Source organism: Somniosus microcephalus, chromosome 22 (assembly GCF_052327205.1).
Source record: "Somniosus microcephalus isolate GS21.2 chromosome 22, FLI_Smic_1.0, whole genome shotgun sequence".
NCBI classification, from domain to species: Eukaryota; Metazoa; Chordata; class Chondrichthyes; order Squaliformes; family Somniosidae; genus Somniosus; species Somniosus microcephalus.
In genome coordinates, this window is record NC_141008.1 from 16,607,262 (window position 1) to 16,623,775 (window position 16,514).

The following is a 16,514-nucleotide window of genomic DNA, read 5'->3' on the forward strand; positions in this document are numbered from 1 at the left end:
GCTACCACCGAGGGTGGGCGCAGCGCAGGTGCAGCCAGTTAGCGATTGCAGGCAGACACGCTGGCGCCGGTCACCTCTTAAAGGGGGAGGGTCGATTTGGCTTGAAGCCACGCCCTGCACATTGGAGCCCTGATTCTCGGCCTGGACAGACCTGCTGCGACATCGTTACGCCTACGACCATGGAGAGGGCCAGGGAGTGAGCTCAGCGCTTCAGTGAGGGGGCCCTAAAGATTCTGGTTGGCGCAGTGGAGCGCAGGCGACCTATCCTGTTTCCGGACAGTGGCAGGAGGCCGCTGCCCAACGAATATCGAAAAGCTTGGAGGGAGGTGGCACACAGAGTGACCGCCAGCAGCATGGTACCTAGGACCCCTGTGCAATGCAGGAAGAAGTTCAACGACCTCACTCAGGTTGTCAGGGTGAGTACCCTTTCCAGTATCCTCTTCATCCCTGCATGTGCACCTCACTTTATGGCCAAAGGGTCCTGAAAGCCCCAATGCCCAGCCCTCATCCAACACCTATGGGCCTCTCATGAAAATCACATGCCCATTCACCACTTTACACACTGTAAGGGCTATTCGACCATGGGAGGCAGTGCAGCCAAGATCAGGGCTTGACACTGTAAGGGCTATTCGACCATGGGAGGCAGTGCAGCCAAGATCAGGGCTTCACACTGTACTCAGAGCCCGTCCTTTCTCTTGCAGGGCAAGCTGGCCCACAATAGGAGGCAGCAGCAACGAACCGGGGGAGGCCGTCCTGAACTTAAAGACCTCAGCGATCTGGAGCAGCGAGTGGAACGGATTATGGCAGGCCGGCTGATTGGACCCATCGCCACTGGAGATGCCGACCCCGTTCTGGACAGCAATGGTAAGGTCATCACCTTTTTGACCTCTCTCTTTCCACTTGTGCCTCACACCAGCATCCTTTGCCACTATCAAACCAATGCAGTGCATTGCAGCACTTATGCCTCCCTCGCTGCCGCCCTGTCCTCACACTAAAGCAACTCTTGTACCTCCCTGCTTTCAGATGCTGATTCGCGAGGTGAGGAGGCGGGCCCTCAAGCTGCCACTGTGAGTGAATCAGAAGGCGAGGAGGAGGAAGAGGAAGCCGGAACATCAGTGCCACCCTCAGCTGAGGCAGCCCATGGCCATAATGGGGACACGTCTTCCCTGGAGGGGAGCAGGGGGGAAGGGTCTGAGGAAGGTGAAGCTCTGGGGCCCAGCGGGCTGCAGCAACGCAGCGGGCTGCAGCAACGCAGGGGGGGCAGGGAAGCTCGGCGGCCTTCTCCCCGGAGGGAGAGTCTGGCCTCCAGTCCTGCTACAGTGAGCGTAGAGGAGGTGCGGCTCCTTTCTGAAATGGGCGCCCAGGCGGAGCGCAGGCATGGCTGCAGTGGCAAGGATGCCTGACTCCATAGAGTCACTGGCAAAGAGTGTACAGGAATTCCGGGCAGCACAGGCAAGGAGTCTGCAGGACTTCGGTGCAGCACAGGCGGCTTCCAGCCAAGTGCTTAGTTGTGCCATGCAGTCACTGGCTGGTCTGATGCAGACACAGATCAGGGCCACACGAGCACTAACTGCTGCCACCCTCGCTGGATCGGGCAGGATTCGCCGGGGCCCTCGCCGTGCCGCAGCAGGCCAGCAGTCTGTGCTTCAGCAGATTGCTGCGCATGGTTCAGTGCTGCCCCGTGCGAGTGCCAGTGTCTCGTCCGACCAGGGAGTGCCTGTGCTCTGTCAGGTTGGCAGCATTCCTGCCAACACTGTCACTCCTCCACTGCAGCTGCCACCACCCGTAGGACAGACTGCTGCTGCCCAAGCAGAGTTGGAGCAGTCAGCAGCCGGGCCCTCCAGGCCCAGAGCTGGTCCAGGCCATCCCCCAAGGGCATCTGCCGACTCACTATCTGACCCTCAGCAGCCTTCCCCCAGCCTTGCTGCAGCCACTGGGGTCGCATTGTGGAGGAGCTGCAGGGCGGGAAGCGGCCAATCTCACAAGCGAGGCAGATCACCCTCGCAGACCAAAAAGTAGGAGGTGTGGCAAAATGCTGTTTTTTTTGTGAAGGCCGAGGATCATGGTCATTTTTGTTTAACTCTTTTGTTCATTGTCTCCAGGTTGTGAGAGCCAGTTATGTGTCTGACTGTTTTTTGGGGGGGTTCTCTGTATTTGTTTGTCATGCGGGAAGGGCACAGAGTTTGTTAAATAAATAATTGTCTTTATTCAGATTGTGCATGTTTGCACTTTGTACTATTTGTTGCCTTGACCGGCTCGGGGTTTGCCTAGCGGGTCCATTCATGTTCTTTCAATGGCACAAGCCATTCCCTGAGAGCGGGCCTAGAACCGACTTGCAATAAGCCGCTGACGGACGGCCCTTGCACTTTGTGCCTCCCTCCCGTCTTGGTGCTCCTCCTCCTCCTCCTCCTCTGGTGGTCCTCCAATGTCTGCTGGCAGTGGCTGAGTCCTGAGGATAGCCAGGTTGTGCAGCATGCAGCACACTACAACGAAATGGGAGACTCGCTCAGGCAAGTACTGAAGGGCTGCCCCAGAATGGTCCAGACAGCGGAACCATTGCTTTAGCACGCCGATTGTGTGCTCAATGATATTCCTGCTCGCTTGATGGCTGTCATTGTATCGCTCTTCAGCAGGGGTGCTGGGCGCACGGAGCGGGGTCATCAGCCAGGTGCACAAAGGATAGCCCTTGTCACCGAGAAGCCAGCCTCCTGGGTGTGCCGGGGCTTCGAAAAGGTCTGCCACAGAAGTCTGGCGCAGGATGAAGGCGTCGTGGCTGCTGCCTGGAAAGCGGGCATTGACAGCTACTATCAGCTGCCTGTGGTCACACACCAACTGCACGTTCAACGAATGGAACCCCTTCCGGTTGCGGTAATCCTCGGCATTCTCTAGAGGTGCCCGCAAAGCCACATGCGTGCAGTCAGTGGCGCCCTGGACCATGGGGAAGCCCACTATTCTTGCAAATCCCATTGCGCGCTCCTGCTGCTTGTCCAGGGTCATGGGGTAGGAAATGTACTGACGTCTCCTTTTGAAGAGGGCATTCGTGACTTGGCGGATGCAGCAATGCACCGCGAACTGGGAGACATTGGCAATGTCCCCAGTAGCGGATTGGAAGGAGCCGGTGGCAAAGAAGTTGAGAGTCACTGTCACCTTCACTGCCACCGACAGAGACGTCCTGCTCCTCAGCTGAGGCGGCAGATCTCAGTGTCCACCTCCCTTCTGAATCGAAGCCTCCGAATGCACTGCTCCTCAGACATGTTGAGGTAGCAGAACTGCTGGCGGTATACCCTGGGAGGGTAAGGCCTCCTGTGCCGACGCCTGTTGGCTCTCCTCCGTCTGGCCATGATTGGCACTCTCTCTCGGTGTCTCTGAGCCCTCTCAATTCAATGGAGAAGCCCAACGTTTCCACCCATTGCAGCCCCCATTATATGTGGCCACTCAAGGCTATGGCACTGAGAAATCAATCCAACTGCAAAGCTCTGGGCTGAAGCCAGAAGTACCTGTGCGAGCGCTGAGTCAAAGCAGAAAGCTCTCTCCCTTTGTCTCTCTGCAAATCTCTCTCTCACACAGAAGGAGTGGTCCAAAATGGCTACCACTAAGAAGGCAGGAAGAGCCTCACAGAAATCACAGAAATCACAGATACCCCACAGTGCAGATAGAGGCCATTTCGGCCCCCCACAGTGCAGATAGAGGCCATTTCGGCCCATCAAGCCTGCACCGACACATATCCCACCCGATCCCCGTAACCCCTACACCAACACATATCCCACCCTATCTCCGTAACCCCACGTATTTAGTCCCCCTAACACTAAGGGTCAATTTATCATAGCCAATCAACCTAACCCGCACATCTTTGGACTGTGGGAGGAAACCGGAGCACCCGGAGAAAACCCATGCAAACACGGGGAGAATGTGCAAACTCCACACAGACAGTCACCCGAGGCCGGATTCGAACCCGGGTCCCTGGCGCTGTGAGGCAACAGTGCTAACCACTATGCCACCGTGCTACCCCTATGCCACCGTGCTACCCCTCCTTTAAATAGCGCCCCCCCAGCCCCACAGTGACTGGGAACCGTTCCACTCAACCAGTCGCTGGGAGCGCCAGGCAGAAAGAAGGGGGGCGCCACTGAAGTTCCGGTTCGGGGCACACCAAGGGCGTTGCACCATGAAATGACGTCAGGATCTACGCGCGCAGCTGAGCGGGCGTTGCGGTTTTGTGCCGCCACTAAATGTCCACTCGAGTTCGCGAGAGGCGCAGATCGCGCCGCGCCCGGGCGCTAGCCGCTTCGCGCCCCACTTATCGCCCTCTTAAGGCGCTAGCGGCTGGCACTACCAACTGAATTTCTAGGCCATTGCCTTTAGGAAAGGCTTGGGGGTGGTTGGGAGGGAAACCAGCAAAAAATGCAACTGCAGCCTCTTGCCTGTGATTTCTTTGCTTCACTTGCCGAGCTCCTGATTTTTACCTGCAGTGTTGTGGGGAAATGCTTACTAGAAGCTCGTTGACAACTGTTTGCATTCAGCAGCCTGGCAGTTATGTCCTTCAGGACTCGGCCAGCTCGGTCAGTATTGGTGCTACCGAGCCATCTTGGTGATGGACATTGAAGTCCCCCACCCAGAGTACATTCTGTGACCTTGCTATTCTCAGTGCTTCTTCCAAGTGGTGTTCGACATGGAGGAGGACCAATTCATCAGCTGAAGGAGGGTGGTAGGTGGTAATCAGCAGGAGGTTTCCTTGCCCATGCTTGACCTGAAGCCATGAGACTTCATGGGGTCCGGAGTCAATGTTAAGGACTCCCAGGGCCAATCCCTCCTGACTGTATACCACTGTGCCACCCCCTCTGGTGGGTCTGTCCTGTCGGTGGGACAGGACAGACCCAGGGATGGTGATGGAGGAGTCTGGGACATTGGCTGAAAGGTATGATACTGTGAGTATGATTATGTCAGGCTGTTCCTTGACTAGTCTGTGTGACAGCTCACCCAATTTTGACATATGCCCCCAGATGTTATTGAGGAGGACTTTGCAGGGTCGGCTGGGCTGGGTGTGCCGTTGTCGTGTCCGAAGCCGGTGCTGAGGTCGATGCCAGGTGGTCCGTCCGGTTTTATTCTTCTTGTTGTTTTCTGTAGTGGTTTGTTGCAACTGATTGGCTTGCTAGGCCATTTCAGAGGGCAGCTAAGAGTCGACCATATTGCTGTGGGTCTGGAGTCACATATAGACCAGACCAAGTAAGGACAGCAGATTTCCTTCCCTAAAGGACATTAGTGAACCAGCTATGGCAGATGCTTTATCTCATTGTGAGTAACACTGACCTAACTTTGATCAGTGTTACTACAAGAAATAATTTTATGGACAGAATAAAAACAGCGACATGGTTTAGGCATCATTTGTGCAAAATGCGCTCACATCGTTTAAGATGATGACAGGACTGCCCCAAGCCTTTTGGAAAAATTCAGTTCTACCAGTTGCAATCCAGGTTTAATAGGTTAGGAAATTTCCTATCAGCAGACTTCTCCAGTGAATCAGAGAAGGATATGTTGACAGGGTTAGATGAAGTAGGGTGGAAGGAGGCTCATGTGGAGCAGAAACACTGGCATAGACCAGTTGAGCCAAATGGCCTGTTTCTGTGCTGTAAATTCGATGTAACAATAAGATTCCCAATGCTGTAGTTTAGCTTCTTATGGTCTTTCATCCATTTTTTTATTGCTTCACTAAGTTCTGCTCCTTTGAAGTAGCATGTGGCATATTGTGCATGGCCCTTTTGAAGCTCACTGTACTCCGCATCCCATTCTTCACCTCCATCTAGTCACAACCGTCAATGCAAACAATTCAGGGAAAGATGAAAGCTCAGTGAATGTGCCTCTCGGCCTCAGTACAATGTTAATAACACTGTATATAAACTTGTTTGGGGTATTTCATCAAACCAAAGATTGACTTAATGGTTCTAGAATATAATTTGTTTAATGCCACTTTTTTCTAACACCATGTAGCACATTTATTTGTTTATTTATTGAGCAAAAATACCGAACACCAACAACTTGCATTTATATAGCGCCTTTAACATTGTAGAAACGTCCCAAAGCACTACACAGGAGAGTAAGCAAACAGAATTTGACACTGAGCCACATCGAGGTATTGGGACAGGTGACCAAAAGCTTGGTCGAAGTAGATTTTAAGGAGCGACTCAAAGGAGGAGAGAGAGAGTTAGCGAGGTTTAGGGAGGGAATTCCAGAGCTTGGGGCCGAGGCAGCTGAAGGCACGGCCACCAATGGCGCAGCGATGAAAATCGTGGATGCGCAAGAGGCCAGAATTGGAGAAGTGCAGAGTTCTCGAAGAGTTGTAGGGCTGGAGGAAGTTACAGAGATAGGGAGGGGCGAGACCACAAAGGGATTTGAACACAAGGATGAGAATTTTAAAATCAAGGCATTGCGGGACTGGGGAGCCAATGTAGGTCAGCGAGCACAGGGGTGATGGGGGAACGAGACTTGGTTCGAGTGAGGATACGGGCAGCAGAGTTTTGCATGAGCTCAAAGTTTCTGAAAGGTGGGAGGCCAGCCAGGGGAGTACTGGAGTCTGGAGGTAACACAGGCATGGACAAGGGTTTCAGCAGCAGATGAGCTGAAGCAGGGGCCCAGTTTGAATTGTATTGAGCATTTTAATTTAACTAATTCAAGATTTCTAAAAGGCCTTCGATAAAGTAGTACATCATAGACTAATGAATAAGGTCAGAGCATGCAGAGTCATGGGACGGGTAGCAGAATGGATAGCTAGCTGGCTGCAAGACAGAAAGCAGAGAGGAGGGGTAAAGGGTAGCTATTCAGAGTGGCAGAAGGTGGGAAGTGGGGTCTCACAAGGATCATTGCTGGGACCACTGTTGTTCACAATTTATATTAACAATTTAGACTTTTGAATCAAAAACACAATTTCTAAATGTGTGGACAACACCAAATTTTGGGGGTGGGAGGGATAGTGAAAACTGAAGGGGACTGCAACAAATTCAAAGACGACATTAATAAACTTGCAGAATGGGCATATAATTGGCAGATGAATTTCAACACAGATAGGTGTGAGGTATTACATTTTGGTAAGAAAAATAAGGAGGTCACATATTACTTGGAAAATAAAAATCTAAATCTGGGAGTACAAATATACATAGGAACCTAGGAACAGGATTAGGCCATATAGCCCCTCGAGCGTGTTCTGCCATTCAGTGAGATCATGGATGATCTGCGATCTAACGCCATATACCAGCCTTTGCCCCATATCCCTTAATACCTTTAGTTAACAAAAATCTATCATTCTCAGTTCTGAAATTAACAATTGATCTAGCATCACACAAATCACTAAAAGTAGCCACGCAGGTTAAAAAGGCCACAAAAAAAGCAAGCCAAGCACTAGGGTTTATTTCTAGAGAGATAGAATTGAAAAGTAGAGAAGTTATGTGAAACTTGCTGTGGGCCATCATCAGCAGCAGAATTGTATTCCACCACACAACCTGTAACCTCATGGCCTGGCATATCCCTCACTCTACCATTACCAAGGGATCAAGGGATATGGGGAGAAAGCAGGGACAGGGTACTGAATTTGGATGATCAGCCATGATCTGATTAAATGGCGGAACAGGCTCAAGGGGCCGAATGGCCTGCTCCTATCTTCTGTGTTTCTATTACCATCAATCCAGGGGACCAACCCTGGTTCAATAAGGAGTGTAGAGGAGCAGCACCAGCCATACCTAAAAATGTGGTGCCAACCTGGGGAAGCTGCAACACAGGACTGCATGCATGCTAAAAAGCCGAAGTGACATGCTATAGACAGAGCTAAGCAATTCCACAATCAACGGATCAGATCAAAGCTCTGCAGTCCTGCCACACCCAGTCGTGAATGGTGGTGGACCATTAAACAACTAACAGGAGGAGGAGGCTCCATGAATATCCCCATCCTCAATGATGGTGGAGCCCAGCACGCGAGTGCAAAAGACAAAGCTGAAGCGTTTGCAACCATCTTCAGGCAGAAGTGCCAAATGGATGAACCATAGCGGCCACCTCCTGAGATCCCCACCATCACAGAAGCCAGTCTTCAGCCAATGCGATTCACTCCACGTGATATCAAGAAACGGCTGAGCGCACTGGATACTGCAAAGGCTGTGGGCCCTGACAACATCCTGGCTGTCGTGCTGACGACTTGTGCTCCAGAATTAGCTGCGCCTCTAACCAAGCTGTTCCAGTACAGCTATAACACTGGCATCTATCTATCAATGTGGAAAACTGCCCAGGTATGTCCTGTCCACAAAAAGCAGGATAAATCAAATCCGACCAATTTCCGCCCCATCAGTCTACTCTCAATCATCAGCAAAATGATGGAAGGTGACAGTGCTATCAAGCAGCACTTATTCACCAATAACCTGCTCACTGATGCCCAGTTTGGGTTCCGCCAGAGCCACTTGGCTCCAGACCTCATTACAGCCTTGGTCCAAACATGGGCAAAAGAGCTGAATGCCAGAGGTGAGGTGAGAGTGACTGCCCTTGACATCAAGGCAGCATTTGATCGAGTGTGGCCCCGTTTGCCCTCTCCGGTGAATGTAAAAGGTCCCGTGGTAATATTTGGAGAATAACAGGGGAGTTCTCCTGGTGTCCTAGCCAACATTTATTGCTCAACCAACACCTAAAAGACGGACAATCTGGTCAGTATCTCAGTGCTGTTTGTGGAACCTTGCTGTGTGCAAATTGGCTGCTGCGTTTCCTACATTACAACAGTGATTACACTTCAAAAATACTTCATTGGCTGTAAAGCAATTTGGGACATTGTGAAAGGTGCTATATACTGTAAATGCAATTTCTTTCTTTTCTTTATCTCTTCTGATAAATTCTCGAGGGAATGGTATAGGCTGTAAATGCTGGTGTGGTGGTATCATCTCTTGATCTTCTTCATTGGTGTAGCTGTTGGTTTTATTTATTTTTCCTTCCATTGTTTCAAAGGCAATTGTTCCCTCCACAAAAGAAAAAGAGAGATAAATTGTGGCTAGCACACAGCATGCTTGAAACCTGTTCATTTAAGAAATGAGAGAACTCTGCAGGCACATCAGATATTTGAAACCAAGATCTACTCTGGTTTAGGGTGAAGTTACATTAACTCCAGGTGGATTCCCCGCTCAGGCCTGATTTAAAATTACAGTCGGGGCTCAATGATGTCATCCGGCCGCAACGTGCATATGTAAAGAAGGACCCTGTTGGCTCCGGGTGCGTGTCCTTGCTGCCTGCTCAGGAGAGCAGGTTAAAATTGTAGATGCTGCGATCATGGCGGCTTTCAGACAGGTAAGAGCCAGGGCGAATTTAATGGCCCACCCGCCAGGTTTCTGCTGAGCGAGTCAGGTTAAAATTGCCGCCGATTGTGTTTAGTTGACATTATGAAAGATCTTCTTACAGGGCTTGACAGGGTAGATGCAGGGAGGATGTTTCTCCTGGCTGGGGAGGCTAGAACCAGGGGTCATAGTCTCAGAATAAGGGGTTGGCAATTTAGGACTGAGATGAGGAGAAATGTCTTCACTCAGAGGGTGGTGAATCTTTGGAATTCTCTACCCTAGTGGGCTGTGGAGGCTCAGTCATTGAGTATATTCAAAACAGAGATCGATAGATTTTTGAATATTAAGGAAATCGAGGGATATGGGGATAGTGCAGGAAAGTGGAGATGAGGTAGAAGATCAGCCATGATCTTATTGAATGGCGGAGCAGGCTCGAGGGCCGAATGGCCTACTCCTGCACCGATTTCTTATGTTCTAAAAAGATGCCCTAGTAAAATTGAAGTCAATGGGAATCAGGGGAAAAACTCTCCACTGGCTGGAGTCATACGTAGCACAAAGAAAGATGGTTGTGGTTGTTGGAGGCCAATCATCGCAGCCTCAGCAGATCACTGCAGGAATTCCTCAGGGCAGTGTCCTAGGCCCAACCATCAATGACCTTCCCTCCATCATAAGGTCAGAAATGGGGATGTTCGCTGATGACTGCACAGTGTTCAGTGCCATTCTCAACTCCTCAGATAATGAAGCAGTCCATGCCCGCGTGCAAGAAGACCTGGATGACATTCAGGCTTGGGCTGATAAGTGACAAGTAACATTCGCGCCACACAAGTGCCAGGCACATTGACTATCTCCAACAAGCGAGCGTCTAACCACCGCCCCTTGACATTCAATGGCATTACCATCGCCGAATCCCCCACCATCAATATCCTGGGAGGTCACCATTGACCAGAAACTTAACTGGACCAGCCACATAAATACAGTGGCAACAAGAGCAGGTCAGAGGCTGGGAATTCTGCGGCGAGTACCTCACCTCCTGACTTCCCAAAGCCTTTCCACAATCTACAAGGCACAAGTCAGGAGTGTGATGGAATACTCTCCACTTGCCTGGATGAGTGCAGCTCCAACAACACTCACGAAGCTCGGCACCATCCAGGGCAAAGCAGCCCTATTGATTGGCACCCCATCCACCACCTTAAACATTCACTCCCTCTACCACTGGCGTACCGTGGCTGCCTTGTGTACCATCTACAAGATGCACTGCAGCAACTCGCCAAGGCTTCTTTGGCAGCACCTTCCAAACCTGCGACCTCTACCACCTAGAAGGACAAGGGCAGCAGGTGTATGGAAACAACACCACCTCCAAGTTCCCCTCCAAGTCACACACCATCCTGACTTGGAAGTATATTGCCGTTCCTTCATCGTCACTGGGTCAAATTCCTGGAACTCCCTCCCTAACAGCACTGTGGGAGTACCTTCACCACACGGACTGCAGCGGTTCAAGAAGGCGGCTCACCACCACCTTCTCAGGGGCAACTAAGGATGGGCAATAAATGCTGGCATTGCCAGCGATGCCCACATTCCATGAACAAATAAATAAAAACTTGTATCGAACCTTGGCTAGACCACACTTGGAGTACTGTGTACAGTTCTGGTTGCCATATTATAAAAAGGTTTTAGAGACACTGAAGAGGGTGCGAAAAAGATTTACAAGGATGATACCAGAACTGCAAGGTTATACCTATCAGGAAAGGATGAACAGCCTGGGTCTCTTTTCTCTTAAAAAGAGAAGGCTGAGGGGTGACCTAATAGAGGTCTTTAAAATTATGAAATGTTTTATTAGAGTAGACAGAGTGTTTTCACATGTGGTGCATAGCCAAAATAGAGGCAATCAATATATTCAACGGCATTACCAAGCCATTTTTAGGGATCATGGAAGGACACAGTGTTCAACCTTCGAGTGGAAAAGTTTAAGGTGAATTTGTGACACCTAAACTGAACTTTAGCAATGTCTTACTCTTAATGTTGATGCAGAAATGTCTGTGCTTTGCCTTCGCGTGTATGTATACATAGCAACAGCGGTGTTGATTCTCGCAGGTACACAGGTTGCATGCTGAGTCACTGTTTGACAGGATCGGGACAATCATGGCTGCATTTACAGGCTTCATCAGAAGCCTCGGCATGTATGACCAAGCTCACAAACCACTCAGTTCTTACATTGAGTGGATGGAGATGTTTATTAAGACCAATAACATTATTGAGACCGAAGGTGCAGATGAGAATGTTCAAGCTCACAAAGTAATTCGTGAACATGAAAAAGCAATTTTGCTAACGGAGATCGGGCCAGATGTCTACGGAACGTTAACCAACCTACTCGCGCCAGGGAAGCGAAGGATGCGTCGTTTGAAGACATTGTCGAGAAACTCGAGGACCATTTCGACCCAAAGCCATTAGAAATAGCAGAGAGCTATAAGTTTGGTACCAAAAACAAAGGAAAATCATCAGTGAGTGGCTCTTAAAAACCTGTCTTTGTATTGTAACTTCGGCACAGTTTTGGATCGTGCGTTGCGAGATAAGTTTGTGTGTGGACGGGTGAGCGCACACAGTCCGAGTTACTGAACACTCCAAACCTAATGTTTGACATAGCATGCGTCTAAGAATGCTAGGGAGCTCCGTCCATCTCAAGTGACTAGTGGAACTGAGGTCTACAGTCACAAAGCCACCGCCGAACCTAAAGATGTGAGACTGGGTCAAAAGCATGTCGGTGAGAGCAGTTCAGTGAATTGTTATCGCTGCAATGGAAATCACTCACCACAGTCCTGCTAATACAGAAATACGAAGCGTTTTCACTGCCAGAAGCAAGGCCATATTTCAACAGCTTGCAGAGCTAGATCGAAAGCAGGAAGTAAGAACCATTCTAGTGGCAATGGAAAGCAGCAACGCCAAAAGGAAGGAATTCACAATATTGAAGTGAAGACACCTGATGTTGAAGAACTAGGCATCTACAGTATCTATGCCACTAGCGACAACGCTAGCAGTCGTGAGAAAGACTGCTGTACAAAACTTTTGATCAATGACCAATATATTGATATGTGTATCGACACAGCAGCAGTCTGCTCTATCATGAGTAAAGACACATATGAGAGTAAGTTTAATCAAATACCTCTTACAAAAGTACCGTAGTGTTAAAAACCTACTCTGGAGAAATCCTAGAGACATGGACAAATGGAATCTACAGTTCAACATAATGGCCAGTCAGTAAAGCTATCTATTATTGTAGCGAGCTACAACAACAGGCCAACCCTCATGGGCAAAGACTGGTTGAGAAAGTTAAAACTGGACTGGAAAAACAACTTCAGTGTGAATGCTTCAATGAAGCGACTCGACGCAATGCTGAACAGGTATATAAGCATGTTCTCAGAGGTATGAGGGCATCACTGGGTATGACGCGCATATCCGCATCAAGTCCAATGTGAAGCCTGTCTATTGTAAGGCAATATGCGGTGAAAAGTCAGGTGGAGGAAGAGCTGGAGAAACTGAGAGAGAACGGAATGCTAGTAAAAATGGACAAAAGTGAATGGGTTACCCCGATTGTGGTAGTGCCCAAAGCAGACAAAACTGTACACTTGTGCGGTGACTCCAAAGTTACTATCAACCAAGCAGTTGACGATGAGCAGTACCCGTTACCTACATCGCAAGATTTGTATGTAGCACTTTCTGGATCAAAGGTTTTCTCCAATCTTGTACTGTTGCACGCTTACGCTCAGCTGAATGTTGACAAAGTACATCTCGCTATCAACACACACAAGGGACTGTGTTCATACACCAAGCTGCTGTATGGTGTAAAATCCTCCCCCCCAAATCTTCCAGGCTACGATGGATAAGATTTTGCAAGGAATTCCAAATTGCTTATGCAATCAAGACGATGTGCTAATCGCAACAAGCAGCGAGGAAGAAAATCGAGAAGTGTTAGATTTAGTGCTTCAAAGGTTGAATTCCCACAAGGTTGTGTCCATTGGTCTGAAAGTTGATGCAAATGGCTTGCAACCAGTTAAGGAAAAGGTTGATGCTGTCATCAATGCTCCAAAGCCACAGAACGTGTCTGAGTTAAGATCTTGCCTTAGAATGGTCCAGTACTACGCACGTTTCTTACCCGAGTTAGCGATCATGTTAGCTCCAATGCACGAGCTCCTCAAGAAAGATGTCCAGTGGAAGTGGACCAAAGTGCAACAGGAAGCTTACGACACTTGTAAGAGAAGTCTCTCTAGTGATGCTCTACTTGTGCACTATGACACAGAGCGTGAGCTTAAGTTAGCATGTGATGCTTTCAGTTATGGTGTGGGAGCTGTCATAAGCCACGTAATGGATGACAGCCAAGAGAAACCATTTGCGTTTGCATCGCAAACCCTCAGTGAAAGAAACTAGGCGCAAATTGAAAAGGAAGCACACGCTATAGTGTTTGGAATCAAGAAATTCCAACAGTTTTTGATCGGCAGAAAGTTTACCCTTATAACCGATCACAAACCGCTCCTAGCAATATTGGGGCCCCAATCTGCCATCCCTGCAATGGCCGCATCAAGAATGCAACGTTGGGCAGTGTTGTTGTCACAATATGACTACACGATTGAATATCGCATTTCAAAGCAAAATGCAATCGCAGATGCCTTGTTCAGGTTGCCACATGAGGACTTGTGTGTTGGGAGTGAAGGTGAGATTTTCATGCTAGGTGTAGTTGACACCAGAGACTTCCCCATGAATGCAACTGAGATTGCAAATGAGACTCAACTGGACTCAGTACTGAAAAGAGTGTATGAAAACACCTTGAATGGATGGACTGATCAGTTTCTGGACACAAAGTTGAAACCATCCCATAACCGTCGTACTGAATTGTCTTGTGAGCAAGGTTGTATCAAGTGGGGAAACAGAGTGGTGGTACCTACTTCTTTCAGAGATAGAATTCTGCCCGAACTTTATACTAAACATCCAGGGATCGTCAGTATGAAATTAATTGCAAGAAGTTTTGTTTACTGGCTTGGATTGGACAGTGATCTTGAATCACTTGTCAGCAAATGCAGCGTTTGTCAAAATTGCAGAAACAAACCACCCAAAACTCCACTACAACCCTGGTCATGGCCAAGTAGACCTTTTCAGAGAGTACATGTAGACTTCTGTGAGAAAGCAAATGATTAATTCCTGGTACTTGAAGATAGTCACTCAAAGTCGATTGAAGTGAAACACATGGGTTCAAATACTACAACTGAACATACCATAGATAAGTTGAGGTCTATCTTTGCATGTCGTGGCTTGCCTGAAGAGCTTGTTTCGGACAATGGCCCTCAGTCCCGTTCTGCTCGATTCCAAGAGTTCATGAAACGGAACGGTATCAAACACACTCTCGTTCCACCATATCATCCAGCTTCAAACGGAGCAGCCGAAAGGTCAGTCAGAATAGTAAAAGAAGCTCTCAAAAAGCAAGTGTTGCAGGGTTGTTCGGGACTCAGCATGAAGCATCGTTTGGCAAATTTCTTGCTGAAGCACAGAACTATGCATAGTACAACTGGATATACCCCAGCAGAACTCTTGATGAAGAGGAGATTGAGAACACGATTGAGCAAACAAATTTGGCCTCAAGAGTTGAACAGCAACAGTTGAGTCAGAAAAGTTATTATGACAACAATCGGAAAGGGCGCAGTTTCAGACAAACGAGTGTGTGTTCGTGTCCTCAATACCCCTGGCAAGTCGAGTTCACACAAGTGAGATATAGGAACCATGGTAGAGCTTGGTGGAACCAAGAGATATTTGGTTGAGATTGGTGACAACTTCCATCATGTAGATCAAATGATCTCTGCTAGAGATGAACCAAGACTTGATCTTGAACCACTTGATCATGAACACATACATAAGTTTGACTCCGTTCAGACTTCAGAAACTGAAGTACCAGGTTCAAACAAATCTGAGATACAAACAAGATCATCTTTGAGTTCGGAACCAGAACAAAACAGCCCAAAAATTGGGTCAAGACCAAAATTTTTGGAAGGCTCTGCAAACCTGTGATTAAACTGGATTGTAGTTATTTAAAAGAAAAAAGCCAGGAGTTGTTGTTATGTGGTACAAGTAATGCTGGGAAAGGTGGGACCAGAGTTTTATTGTATTTGAGAGAATAATATATGCAATTTTTTTAAGGGGAAAGCAGTGTAATGTGATGTGCCTCAATAAATCCGAGACTCAATGTTAACTGAACAAAGCAAGGCTTTTATTAACTTAGAAGGTAACACACAGTGGAGAAGTGTCTCCCATCCAGAGGTCGGCTGTACTGGATGTGAGACACGCTGGGCCAGGTATGGGCGGAGCCCTACACACAATAAAATACAGGTGAGGAAATGGAACTGAGGTAAGGGAAATGAAACTGAAACTAAACCACAGTCACAGGCACAATCACACACACAGAATACAGATGAGTGATGAATGGCATATTTCATCACATTCACCCCTTCTATAGATTTAGTCTGTTCGGGGGTTTGATAGTCCTCTGTGACCGACGTGGCTGTTGTGGCGCCGCGGGTGTCGGCTGGGTGTCCCCGGTGGCCTCCTGGGTCTCTGCCGGGGCCGCCGCCAGGGTTGTTGAAGGGGTGGTTGGTGGGGGTACCGTTGGTCGATGTTCTTCCGGGGGTGATGAAAGAGTAGTGGGTGGGTAAGAGTTGCTGTGATCGTTGTTGTGGTTGTTGTCGTTACCGGCTGGGGCGACGTCTTTTATGGACACGGTGTCCTCCTTTCCGTCGGCGTGCCAGACATACGCGTATTGGGGGTTGGCGTGGAGTAGGTGCACTGACTCCACGAGAGGGTCCGCCTTGTGGCCCCTCACATGCCTTCGTACAAATACCGGACCTGGGGTGGAGAGCCATGACGGCATGGATACGCCTGAGGTGGATTTCCGGGGAAAAACAAACATTCGTTCATGAGGTGTGGCATTAGTGGCAGTACACAATAGCGACCGTATCGAATGGAGCACATCTGGGAGGACTTCCTGCCAGCGGGAGATAGGGAGGCCCTTGGTCCTTAGAGCTAGAGTGACTGCTTTCCATACTGTCCCGTTCTCTCGCTCCACCTGGCCGTTACCCTGGGGGTTGTAGCTGGTGGTACGGCTCGTGGCGATCCCCCTGGACAGCATGTACTGGCGTAGCTCTTCGCTCATGAAGGACGCCCCCCTATCCGTGTGGATGTAGCTCGGCA